The sequence below is a fragment of the Arachis stenosperma genome, chromosome 2 (genome assembly GCF_014773155.1).
Source record: "Arachis stenosperma cultivar V10309 chromosome 2, arast.V10309.gnm1.PFL2, whole genome shotgun sequence".
Lineage (NCBI taxonomy): Eukaryota > Viridiplantae > Streptophyta > Magnoliopsida > Fabales > Fabaceae > Arachis > Arachis stenosperma.
This window is the reverse complement of record NC_080378.1, coordinates 28,328,606-28,341,427: the sequence shown is the minus strand read 5'-3', so window position 1 is coordinate 28,341,427 and position 12,822 is coordinate 28,328,606. Positions and strand designations below refer to the sequence as shown.

The 12,822-nt window shown below is 40.5% G+C and overlaps 1 non-coding gene across 1 annotated transcript; it reads right to left on the bottom strand.

Moving 5' to 3' along the window:
* Positions 1 to 12,380: 12,380 nt before the first annotated feature.
* On the bottom strand, positions 12,381 to 12,488 carry LOC130964231 (small nucleolar RNA R71). Its single transcript, XR_009080333.1, has one exon. It is a non-coding gene; the product is annotated as a small nucleolar RNA R71 (small nucleolar RNA).
* Between the last annotated feature and the right edge of the window lie 334 nt (positions 12,489 to 12,822).

The window sequence follows — 12,822 nt, the reverse complement described above, 5'->3', positions numbered from 1 at the left end:
CCTAGAGACTGGGAAGTGCATGGATGAATCCATCATCCTTGGCAGACCCTTCCTAGCCACAGCAAAGGCTGTGATTGATGTTGATGGAGGTGAACTGATCATTCAAGTGAATGAAGAATCCTTTATGTTTAAGGCTCAAGGATATCCCTCTGTCACCATGGAGAGGAAGCATGAAGAGCTTCTCTCAATTCAGAGTCAAACAGAGCCCCCACAGTCAAACTCTAAGTTTGGTGTTGGGAGGCCACAACCAAACTCTAAGTTTGGTGTTGAACCCCCACATTCAAACTCTAAGTTTGGTGTTGGGAGGTTCCAACATTGCTCTGAATATCTGTGAGGCTCCATGAGAGCCCTCTGTCAAGCTACTGACATTAAAGAAGCGCTTATTGGGAGGCAACCCAATGATTATATTTTATATATTTTCTTTTGTTATTTTATGTTTTTTGTAGGTTGATGATCATAAGAAGTCACAAAATCCATTGAAAAAGCAAAAACAGAATGAAAAACAGGAAGAAAAACAGCACACCCTGGAGGAAGAACACACTGGCGTTTAAACGCCAGTGAGGCTAGCAGTTGGGCGTTTAACGCCCAGTCTGGCACCATTCTGGGCGTTTAACGCCAGAAAGGGGCACCAGACTGGCGTTAAACGCCAGAAAAGGGCAAGAACCTGGCGTTAAACGCCAGGAATGGGCACCAGCCCGGCGTTTAACGCCAGAAATGGCTGAAAACGTGATTTTGAATGCCATTTGGTGCAGGGATGACTTTTCCTTGACACCACATGATCTGTGGACCCCACAGGATCCTCACCAACCCCACCACTCTCTCTTTTCTTCACCCATTCACCAATCACCTTAATACCTCTTCCCCAAAAAAACCCCTCACCTATCAAATCCCATCTTTCTCTTCACCACTCACATCCATCCTTCATAAAACCCCACCAACCTCACCCTTCAAATTCAAACCACTTTCCCTCCCAAACCCACCCATAATGGCCGAACCCCATCTCCCCCCTCTCCTATATAAACCCTTCTTCACCCCTTCATTTTCACACAACCTAAACACCACCTCTCCCCTCCTTGGCCGAATACACAAAGCCACTCCCTTCTTCCTCATTTCTTCTTATTCTACTCTCTTCTTTCTTCTTTTGCTCGAGGACGAGCAAACCTTTTAAGTTTGGTGTGGTAAAAGCATTGCTTTTTGTTTTTCCATAACCATTTATGGCATCCAAGGCCGGAGAAACCTCTAGAAAGTGGAAAGGGAAGGCAAAAGCTTCCACCTCCGAGTCATGGAAGATGGATAGATTCATCTCAAGGGTGCATCAAGACCACTTCTATGAAGTTGTGGCCTTGAAGAAGGTGATCCTCGAGGTCCCCTTTTCACTCAAAAAGGGTGAATATCCGGAGATCCGCCATGAGATCCGAAGAAGAGGTTGGGAAGTGCTTACCAACCCCATTCAACAAGTCGGAATCTTGATGGTTCAAGAGTTCTATGCCAATGCATGGATCACCAAGAACCATGATCAAAGTGTGAACCCGGATCCAAAGAATTATCTTACTATGGTTCGGGGGAAATACTTGGATTTTAGTCCGGAAAATGTAAGGTTAGCATTCAACTTGCCCATGATGCAAGGAGATGAACATCCTTACACTAGAAGGGTCAACTTTGATCAAAGGTTGGACCAAGTCCTCACAGTCATATGTGAAGAGGGCGCACAATGGAAGAGAGATTCAAGAGGGAAGCCGGTTCAATTGAGAAGGCATGACCTCAAACCCGTGGCTAGAGGATGGTTGGAGTTCATCCAACGCTCAATCATTCCCACTAGCAACCGGTCCGAAGTTACTCTAGACCGGGCCATCATGATTCATAGCATCATGATTGGAGAAGAAGTGGAAGTTCATGAGGTCATAGCTCAAGAACTCTATAAAGTGGCGGACAAGTCTTCCACCTTGGCAAGGCTAGCCTTTCCTCATCTCATTTGTCACCTCTGTTATTCAGTTGGAGTTGACATAGAAGGAGATATCCCCATTGATGAGGACAAGCCCATCACCAAGAAAAGGATGGAGCAAACAAGAGACCCCTCTCATCATGAGATCCCTGAGATACCTCAAGGGATGCACTTTCCTCCACAAGACTATTGGGAGCAACTAAACACCTCCCTAGGAGAATTGAGTTCCAACATGGGACAACTAAGGGTGGAGCACCAAGAGCATTCCATCCTCCTCCATGAAATTAGAGAAGATCAAAGAATCATGAGAGAGGAGCAACAAAGACAAGGAAGAGACATTGAGGAGCTCAAGCACTCCATAAGACCTTCAAGAGGAAGAACAAGCCGCCATCACTAAGGTGGACCCGTTCTTTAATCTCCTTGTTCTTTATTTTCATGTTTTTCGAATTTTAGTGCTTTATGTTTATCTATGTTTGTGTCTTATGATCATTAGTGTCTTAGTGTCTATGCCTTAAAGTTATGAATGTCCTATGAATCCATCACCTTTCTTAAGAATTGTTCTTAATTGAAAAAGAAAAGAATTGCATGAATTTTGAATTTTATAACAGTTTAATTATCTTGATGTGGTGGCAACACTTTTGTTCTATGAATGTATGCTTGAACAGTGCATATGTCTTTTGAATTTGTGGTTCATGAATGTTGGCTCTTGAAAGAATGATGAAAAAGGAGACATGTTACTGAGGATCTGAAAAATCATAAAAATGATTCTTGAAGCAAGAAAAAGCAGTGAACACAGAAAAAGAAGAAGAAAGCAAGCGAAAAAAAAACCGAAAAGAAAAAAAAAGAGAAGAAAAAAAAAAGAAAGAAAAAGAAAGAAATAAAGTTGTGATCCAAGGCAATAAGAGTGTGCTTAAGAACCCTGGACACCTCTAATTGGGGACTTTAGCAAAGCTGAGTCACAATCTGAATAGGTTCACCCAATTATGTGTCTGTGGTATGTATGTATCCGGTGGTAATACTGGAAGACAGAGTGCTTTGGGCCACAACCAAGACTCAATAAGTAGCTGTGTTCAAGAATTATCATACTTAACTAGGAGAATCAATAACACCATCTGGATTCTGAGTTCCAAAAGAAGCCAATCATTCTGAATTCCAAAGGATAAAGTGAGATGCCAAAACTATTCAGAGGCAAAAAGCTAAAAGCCCCGCTCATCTAATTAATACTGATCTTCATAGATGTTTTTGGAGTTCATTGCATATTCTCTTCTTTTTATCCTATTTGATCTTCAGTTGCTTGGGGACAAGCAACAATTTAAGTTTGGTGTTGTGATGAGCGGATAATTTGTACGCTTTTTGGCATTGTTTTTAGTATGTTTTTAGTATCTTTTAGTTAGTTTTTATTATATTTTTATTAGTTTTTAGTTAAAATTCACTTTTCTGGACTTTACTATGAGTTTGTGTGTTTTTCTGTGATTTCAGGTATTTTCTGGCTGAAATTGAGGGACCTGAGCAAAAATCTGATCCAGAGACTGAAAAGGACTGCAGATGCTGTTGGATTCTGACCTCCCTACATTCGAAGTGGATTTTCTGGAGCTACAGAAGCCCAATTGGCGCGCTCTCAACGGCGTTGGAAAGTAGACATCCTGGGCTTTCCAGCAATATATGATAGTCTATACTTTGCCCAAGATTTGATGGCCCAAACCGGCGTTCAAAGTCACCCTCAGAATTCCCAGCGTTAAACACCGGAACTGGCACCTAAATGGGAGTTAAACGCCCAAACTGGCATAAAAGCTGGCGTTTAACTCCAAGGAGAGTCTCTACACGAAAATGCTTCATTTGCTCAGCCCAAGCACACACCAAGTGGGCCCGGAAGTGGATTTCTATGACATTTACTCATCTTTGTACACCTTATGCTACTAGTTTTCTATAAGTAGGACCTTTTACTATTGTATTTTCATCTTGAGATCTTTGAATCTTTTGATCATTGGGAGGTTGGCCTCACGGCCATGTCTAGACCTTGTTCTTATGTATTTTCAATGGTGGAGTTTCTACACACCATAGATTAAGGTGTGGAGCTCTACTGTACCTCGAATATTAATGCAATTACTATTGTTCTTCTATTCAATTCCGCTTGTTCTTTGTCCAAGATATCACTTGTTCTTCAACTTGATGAATGTGATGATCCGTGACACTCATCATCATTCTCACTCATGAACAAAGTGACTGACAACCACTCTTGTTCTACAAGCATACGAGGCTTAGTGAATATCTCTTGGATTCCTGATACACGATGCATGGTTGATCGCCTGACAACCGAGTGCTCGCCTGACAAACGAGCCAGCCATTCCGTGAGATCAGAGTCTTCGTGGTATAGGCGAGAACTGATGGCGGCATTCAAGAGAATCCGGAAGGTCTAACCTTGTCTGTGGTATTCTGAGTAGGATTCAATGATTGAATGACTGTGACGTGCTTCAAACTCCTAGCAGGCGGGGCGTTAGTGACAGACGCAAAAGAATCAATGGATTTTATTCCGGCCTGACCGAGAACCGACAACTGATTAGCCATATGCTGTGACAGAGCATGGGAACATTTTCACTGAGAGGATGGGAGGTAGCCACTGACAACGGTGAAACCCTACATGAGCTTGCCATGGAAAGGAGTAAGAAGGATTGGATGAAGACAGTAGGAAAGCAGAGAGACGGAAGGGAAGGCATCTTCATTCGCTTATCTGAAACTCTCACCAATGATATACATAAGTATCTCTATCTTTATCTTTATGCTTTATTCATTTATCACTATACCCATTTGAGTCTGCCTGACTGAGATTTACAAGGTGACCATAGCTTGCTTCATACCAACAATCTCCGTGGGATCGACCCTTACTCGCGTAAGGTATTACTTGGACGACCCAGTGCACTTGCTGGTTAGTTGTGCGAAGTTGTAGTGATCACAATTTCGCCCACCATCAAGATCATTGGGAACTTCTCTACCTAGGTTGCCGTCTACTCCTTTATTTGAGTGGGTAAAACTTATCTCTCTTAGTTTTATTGTCCCATTTAACTATGGTATGCTTGAAACGGATGACCAACTTAAGGGGCTTTGTGGAATTAAGCGTAAGAGAAGGATGTTTAGTAGTTAGAGTTGGAAATCAAGACTCATCAAGGTTGAGATTTCAGAGCTAGATGCAAGGGTTGGATTAGTGATCAATTGGTTGGATTTTAATTTAGATTTTTATGCTCTTAACTTGGATTAATTATTTAGAGACTATTGAGTTATCAAAAGTCTTTTGTTGATTGGTGATTGAATATTGGCAGTTAGCTTGAACTTCACCAAAGCTAGTCTCTCACTATGAGTTGACTAGGACTTGTGAACTCAAGTTGATTGTATTCACTTGACCTTCCTCCATTGGTTAGAGGTTAACTAAGTGAAGGCAATTCACATTTACCATCAAAATTGACGATGATAATAAGGATATGACTTCTAATTCTCTTTCCTTGCTAAGAGCTTTCTTAGTTATTAGTTTATTTTCTCGCCATTTTACTTTCTTGTTTCTTATTACAAAACCCAAAAATATACTTTCCCATAACCAATAACAAACTACACTTCCCTGCAATTCCTTGAGAGACGACCCAAGGTTTGAATACTTCAGTTAATTTTATTGCGTTTATATTTGTGACAAACAATCTAAACATTGATTGAGGTTTAATTGTCGGTTTAGAACTATACTTGCAACGCGATAATTTTGTGAAAATCTTTACCGACATTTTTCCTCCGTTAGGCGTTTAGCACCCATAGCATGGATCTTCCAAGGTGTGTTATTTTTCTGTCTACGTCACCCTGTCCCTGTTCTGAGTGTTGTACATGACCACAAAAGTTAGAAAGCCTAGGAAAATTATGGAAATCAATGAAAAATAAAATGCATAGAAACCAAAATGAAACAAAAATGGTTTGGAGGCATTCTAATAGTGGTCTTGAAAATTGTCCTGTATGCCCCAGAGAGCATCATCAAGTCTCCTTTTCCAATCCTTCCTTGAGGTACTCACTATCTTCTCTAGGATCCTCTTGAGTTCCCTATTTGAGACCTCAGCCTGTCCACTTGTCTGTGGGTGATAGGGGTTGCCACCTTGTGACAGACTCCATATCTTTGCAGAAGTGAGTCAGCTGTCTATTGCAAAAGTGGCTGCCTCCATCACTGATTAGTGTCCTTTGGACACCAAACTTGCTGAAAATATATTTTTGCAAGAAATTAAGCATGACTCTAGTGTCATTAGTGGGTGATGCTATTGCCTCCACCCATTTAAACACATAATCCACTACCACTAAGATGTAAGTATTTAAGAATGGGGGTGGAAAAGGTCCCATAAAATCGATTCCCTATATATCAAATAACTCAATCTCCAAAATTCCTTCCTGTGGCATTTAATAATTGTGAGGAAGATTTCTGGCTTTTTGACACTTGTCGTAATTTCTAACAAATTGTCGTGAGTCTCTGGAGAGGGTTGACCAATAGAACCCACTTTGAAGTACCTTGGTTGATATTCTTTCTCCCCTAAAGTGACCTCCATACTCAGAACCGTGGCAATGCCAAAGGATCTGATGTGCTTCCTCCTCTGAGACACAACGCCTGATCATCCCATCTGAGCATCTCTTGAAAAGGTATGGGTCATCCCACAAGTAGTTCTTGGCATCATGTAAAAGCTTTCTAACTTGTTTCTTGGTGTACTCATTGGGTATGAACCTCATTGCCTTATAGTTTGCAATATCAGCAAACCATGGGGACCTTTGAATCATAAAGAGGTATTCATCCATGAATATCTCAGTCACAATAGTTGGGGGTGGCATCCCTCCTTCAGGCTCAATCCTGGACAGGTGATCCACCACTTGGTTTTTTGATCATTTCCTGTCTCTAATCTCAATGTCAAATTCCTGAAGAAGTAGTACCCACATTATCAATCTTGGTTTAGAATCTTGCTTGGTTAGATGGTACTTGAAAGCAGCATGGTCAGTATAAACGATAACCTTAGAACCAATTAAAGAAGATCTAAGCTTATCAATGGCTTAAATAATAGCCAGTAATTCCTTCCCTATAGTGGTGTAATTCTTTTGCGCATTATTCAGAACACGACTCGCATAGTAAATGACGTGCATAAGCTTGTCTTGTCTCTGTCCCAAGATAGCCCCTATAGCATAGTCACTAGTATCACACATCAATTTAAATGGCAATTTCCAGTTGGATGGGGGCAATGATAGGTGTAGAGACAAGCTTTTCTTTTAAAGTTTCAAAGGCATGAAGGAATTCTTTGTCAAAAACAAAAGGAGTGTCAGCAACCAACAGTTTACTCAGGGGTTTTACAATTTTGGAAAAGTCTTTTATAAACCTCCTGTAGAATCCTGCATGTCCTAAGAAACTTCTTATTGCCTTAGCATTAGCAGGTGGTGGTAATTTTTCAATTACATCCACCTTGGCTTTTTCAACTTCTATTCCCTTGTTTGAAATCGGGTGTCCAAGAACAATTCTTTCAATTACCATAAAATGACATTTTTTCAGTTCAAAATGAGGTTTGTTTCTTGACACCGTTTCAAAACTAAGGCTAGGTGCTTAAGGCAAGAATTAAAAGAATCACCGAAAATAGAGAAGTCATCCACAAATACCTCAATGGACTTTTCAACCATATCTGAAAAAATAGAAATTATACACCTATGAAGAGTTACTGGGGCATTATAGAGTCCAAAAGGCATCGTCTGGTAAGCAAATACTCTAAAAGAACAGGTGAACAATGTCTTCTCATGGTCCTGAGGGTCTACTACAATCTGATTATAGCCGGAGTACCATCTAAAAAGCAATAGAACGCATGACCTGCTAGCCTCTCAAACATTTGATCAATCAAGGGAAAGGGGAAGTGATCCTTCCTGGTGGCGTTATTGAGCCTCCTGTAGTCAATACACATGCGCCATCCTGTGACAGTCCTTGTTGGAATAAGTTCATTCTTCTCATTATGGACTACTGTCATTCCCCCTTTCTTGGGCACCACTTGCACTAGACTTACCCATGGGCTATCTGAGATAGAGTAAATGATTCCGGCTTCCCAAAGCTTCATGACCTTCTTCTGAACCACTTCTTTCATGGTTGGATTTAGTTGCCTTTGTGGTTGTACAACTGGTTTAGCATCATCTTCAAGCAAAATCTTGTGCATACATTTGGTTGGACTGATCCCCTTTAAGTCACTAATGATCCATCCAAGAGCTGTTTTATGACTTTTGAGCACCTGGATCAGCGCCTCCTCTTCCTCCTATTTTAGGGCAGAACTTATGATCACTAGATAAGTGTCTTTGTCACCTAGGAATGCATACTTCAAGGAGGGGGCAGCTGCTTTAACTCAAGTTTTAGGGGTCCTTCCTCAGTGCTAGGTGTGCAAAGCTTCTCCTTTTGAGGTATTGGTTCATCAACTTCAAGTAGAGTGTCTTCAAGGGAGGCATCTAGGTCATCTTCAAGCTTTCCAGCTTCAAACACTTCTTCAACTAGAGGTTCAATGATGTCAATCCTCATGCATCTTTCAGAATCATCCGGATGTTGCAAAGCCTCTAAAATGTTTAGCACAATCTCCTTTTCATTGACCCTTATTTTTACTTCGCCCATCTGTACGTCTATAAAAGCTCTTCCCAAAGCTAAGAAGTGTCTTCTAAGAATGATGGAAGTGTCTTGTCCTCTTTCATGTCCAGTATCACAAAGTTAATAGGGAAGTGATGAGCGGATAATTTATACGCTTTTTGGCATTGTTTTTAGTATGTTTTTAGTATATTTGGTTTAGTTTTTAGTATATTTTTATTAGTTTTTAGTTAAAATTCACTTTTCTGGACTTTACTATGAGTTTGTGTGTTTTTCTGTGATTTCAGGTATTTTCTGGCTGAAATTGAGGGATCTGAGCAAAAATCTGATCCAGAGACTGAAAAGGACTGCAGATGCAGTTGGATTCTGACCTCCCTGCACTCGAAGTGGATTTTCTGGAGCTACAGAAGCCCAATTGGCGCGCTCTCAACGGCGTTGGAAAGTAGACATCCTGGGCTTTCCATCAATATATGATAGTCCATACTTTGCCCAAGATTTGATGGCCCAAACCGGCGTTCAAAGTCACCTATAGAAATTCCAGCGTTAAACGCCGGAACTGGCACCTAAATGGGAGTTAAACGCCCAAACTGGCATAAAAGCTGGCGTTTAACTCCAAGGAGAGTCTCTACACGAAAATGCTTCATTGCTCAGCCCAAGCACACACCAAGTGGGCCCGGAAGTGGATTTTTATGTCATTTACTCATCTTTGTACACCTTAGGCTACTAGTTTTCTATAAGTAGGACCCTTTACTATTGTATTAGACATCTTGAGATCTTTGAATCTTTTGATCACTGGGAGGCTGGCCTCACGGCCATGCCTAGACCTTGTTCTTATGTATTTTCAACGGTGGAGTTTCTACACACCATAGATTAAGGTGTGGAGCTCTGCTGTACCTCGAGTATTAATGCAATTACTATTGTTCTTCTATTCAATTCCGCTTGTTCTTTGTCCAAGATATCACTTGTTACTCAACTTGATGAATGTGATGATCCGTGACACTCATCATCATTCTCACTTATGAACAAAGTGACTGACAACCACTTTGTTCTACAAAGCAACAAGGCTCTAGTGTTTATCTCTTGGATTCCTGATACACGATGCATGGTTGATCGCCTGACAACCGAGTGCTCGCCTGACAAACGAGCCAGCCATTCCGTGAGATCAGAGTCTTCGTGGTATAGGCAAGACCTGATGGCGGCATTCAAGAGAATCCGGAAGGTCTAACCTTGTCTGTGGTATTCTGAGTAGGATTCAATGATTGAATGACTGTGACGTGCTTCAAACTCCTAGCAGGCGGGGCGTTAGTGACAGACGCAAAAGAATCGATGGATTCTATTCCGGCCTGACCGAGAACCGACAGCTGATTAGCCATATGCTGTGACAGAGCATAGGAACATTTTCACTGAGAGGATGGGAGGTAGCCACTGACAACGGTGAAACCCTTGCATAAGCTTGCCATGGAAAGGAGTAAGAAGGATTGGATGAAGACAGTAGGAAAGCAGAGAGACGGAAGGGAAGGCATCTTCATTCGCTTATCTGAAGCTCTCACCAATGATATACATAAGTATCTCTATCTTTATCTTTATGTTTTATTCATCATCTATATCCATTTGAGTCTGCCTGACTAAGATTTACAAGGTGACCATAGCTTGCTTCATACCAACAATCTCCGTGGGATCGACCCTTACTCACGTAAGGTTTATTACTTGGACGACCCAGTGCACTTGCTGGTTAGTTGTGCGAAGTTGTGTTTATGCCATGGTATTGAGCACCAAGTCTTTAGAGCCATTACTAGGGATTATTTTGAGTTGTAGTGATCACAATTTCGTGCACCAAGTTTTTGGCGCCGTTGCCGGGGATTGTTTTTGTGTATGGACAACTGACGGTTCATCTTGTTGCTTAGATTAGGTATTTTTCTTCAGAGTTCTTAAGAATGAATTCTAGTGTTTCATGATGATCTGTTGAAATCTGGCTGGCTGAGAAGCCATGTCTAATTTCATTGGACCGAGGTTTCAACTAATCATCAAAATAGCTTGTTGATCTCTATCAATCTTGCTATTGGAGCAATGATCTGCTAAGGCTTGGCTGGCCATTGGCCATGTCTAGTGTTTTGGACCGAAGCTTTCTTTGGAAGCTTGGCTGGCTGTGAAGCCATGTCTAATTCCTGGACCGAAGTCTTAGACTAGCATTGCAATGATTCCTGGAAATTCAAATTGAGAATTCTGAAACCTTTATTTTCTATTTTCATATAATTTTCGAAAAAAGCACAAAAAAATTTTTAAAATCATAAAAACCAAAAAGATTTTATGTTTCTTGCTTGAGTCTAGTGTCTAATCTTAAGTTTGGTGTCTTGCATGCCTTGTTTATTTGATCTTGGTTCTATTTTCAAGTCAATAGTACAGGGAATTGAAGATTCAGAACATGCAGCAGAGGAATTACACAGAAAAAGCTGGGCGTTCAAAACGCCCAGTGAAGAAGGACAGACTGGCGTTTAAACGCCAGCCAGGGTACCTGGTTGGGCGTTTAACGCCCAAAAAGGTAGCATTTTGGGCGTTAAACGCCAAAATGGATACCATTCTGGGCGTTTAACGCCAGGATGGCACAAGGGGGAGGATTTTGTTTTCAAAATCAATTTTTTTCAAATTTTCAAAGTTTTTGAAAATCAAATCTTTTTCAAATCAAATCTTTTCAATCAAATGTTTTCAAAATCAATTTCTTTCCTTTTTCAAAGATACTTCCTAACAATTAATGATTTGATTGAACATTTTAAGTATGTTGCCTTTTCTGTTGAGAGAGGTTTAATGTTTGAATCATATCTTTTCTTGTTAGGCAAGTCATTAACTTTTAAAATCAAATCTTTTTAAAAATTGTTTTCAAATCATATCTTTTCAATCATATCTTTTTAAAAGCATGACTTTTCAATCAAATCTTTTTAATCACATCTTTTTCAAAACATTTTTTTTATCATATCTTTTTGAATTCTAATTTCAAAATCTTTTTCAGAAATTACTTGATTTCTTTCCCACTCTTGATTTTCGAAAATCAATTAGAGTTTTTCAAAAATATTTTCAAAATATTTCACTTAATTTTCGAAAATTTCTTCCTCTCTTCTCACATCCTTCTATTTATGGAGTATCACTCCTTCTTAATGCACAATTCGAACTCTATCTAATCAAGTTCGAATTCTTCTACCTCCTTCTTCTATTTTTCTTCTCCTCTGACACCTCAAGGAATCTCTATACTGTGACATAGAGAATTCCACATTTTCTTGTTCTCTTCTCTTTCATATGAGCAGGAACAAAGATAAAGGCATTCTTGTTGAAGCTGACCCTGAACCTCAAAGGACCTTGAAGCGAAAGCTAAGAGAAGCTAAGGCACAACTCTCTGTAGAGGACCTGACCGAATTCTTCAAAGAAGAAGAACCCATGGCAGCCGAAAATAACAACAATGCCAACAATGCAAGGAAGGTGCTGGGTGACTTTACTGCACCTACTCCCGACTTCTATGGGAGAAGCATCTCTATCCCTGCCATTGGAGCAAACAACTTTGAGCTTAAGCCTCAGTTAGTTTCTCTAATGCAACAGAATTGCAAGCTCCATGGACTTCCACCGGAAGATCCTCATCAGTTTTTAGCTGAATTCTTGCAAATCTGTGACACAGTCAAGACTAATGGGGTTGACCCTGAGGTCTACAGACTGATACTATTCCCTTTTGCTGTAAAAGATAGAGCTAGAATATGGTTGGACTCTCAACCTAAAGAAAGCCTGGACTCTTGGGAAAAGCTAGTCAATGCCTTCTTGGCAAAGTTCTTTCCACCTCAAAAATTGAGTAAGCTTAGAGTGGAAGTCCAAACCTTCAGACAGAAGGATGGTGAATCCCTCTATGAAGCTTGGAAAAGATACAAACAATTGATCAGAAAATGTCCTTCAGACATGCTTTCTAAATGGAGCATCATAGGTATTTTCTATGATGGTCTGTCTGAACTATCCAAGATGTCCTTGGATAGCTCTGCTGGAGGATCTCTTCATCTGAAGAAGACGCCTACAGAAGCTCAAGAGCTCATTGAAATGGTTGCAAATAACCAATTCATGTACACTTCTGAAAGGAATCCTGTGAACAATGGGACAAGTCAGAAGAAAGGAGTTCTTGAGATTGATACTCTGAATGCCATTCTGGCTCAGAACAAGATATTGACTCAACAAGTCAATTTGATTTCTCAAAGTCTGTCTGGAATGCAAAATGCACCAAGCAGTACTAAGGATGCTTCATCTG